Source organism: Penaeus monodon, chromosome 10 (genome assembly GCF_015228065.2).
Source record: "Penaeus monodon isolate SGIC_2016 chromosome 10, NSTDA_Pmon_1, whole genome shotgun sequence".
Lineage (NCBI taxonomy): Eukaryota > Metazoa > Arthropoda > Malacostraca > Decapoda > Penaeidae > Penaeus > Penaeus monodon.
This window is the reverse complement of record NC_051395.1, coordinates 22,746,891-22,747,567: the sequence shown is the minus strand read 5'-3', so window position 1 is coordinate 22,747,567 and position 677 is coordinate 22,746,891. Positions and strand designations below refer to the sequence as shown.

Here is a 677-nt window from a genome sequence, read left to right as displayed (position 1 = left end):
AATTTGGTGTTGATTGTTGTGGCGTTTGACAATCGTCTCAATCGATGACTCAAACGAAACACGATCTGTAAAATACAATAATACAGAGGAAGGACAAATTATGGTAAAAGATTAATTAAGATTAATTATCATAAAAAAATCTAAATATCAAAATTTGATCTTCTTCCCGTTGATTTGTTATTTTCGATCAGTCATATTGCTGCTGAATATTGAAGTAGCTAGTCATTGCTTTCGGACGAAGGTAAACAAGAATGGAGATCTAGAAAATAGAACGTTCTATATTTAATAGTCTAAAACCTTATAACAAGAAGGAAGAAGAAACGTACTATATGGATTTCATGCAAATCATGAATCATTTTTAATTCATGATATAATTTGCATTAAAAATAATTAAACTGACTTTCTCTCTCTCTCTCTCTCTCTCTCTCTCCCCTCTCTTTTCCCCTCCTTCCCTCTCTCCTCTCTCTCTCCTCTCTCCTCTCCTCTCTCTCCTCTCTCTCTCTCTCTCTTTCCTTTTCCCTCTCTCCTCTCCTCTCTCCTCTCTCTCCTCTCTCTCTCTCTCTCCCTCTCTCCCTCCTTCTCCTCCCTCTCACTCCGCATCATCTTCTCTTATTTCTCTCTCCTCCTCTCTCTCCTCCTCTCTCTCTCTCTCTTCTCCTCTCTCCTCTCTTCTCTCT

General features: G+C 38.7%; 1 protein-coding gene across 1 annotated transcript in view; it reads right to left on the bottom strand.

Moving 5' to 3' along the window:
* Positions 1–73, bottom strand: part of LOC119577939 (RING-type E3 ubiquitin-protein ligase PPIL2-like) — an 11,571-nt gene extending 11,498 nt beyond the window's left edge. Inside the window, exon 1 of the mRNA XM_037925626.1 lies at positions 1–73. This exon is cut by the window's left edge and continues 52 nt beyond it. The gene's annotated coding sequence lies outside the window, so the exon portion shown is untranslated.
* Positions 74–677: the final 604 nt, after the last annotated feature.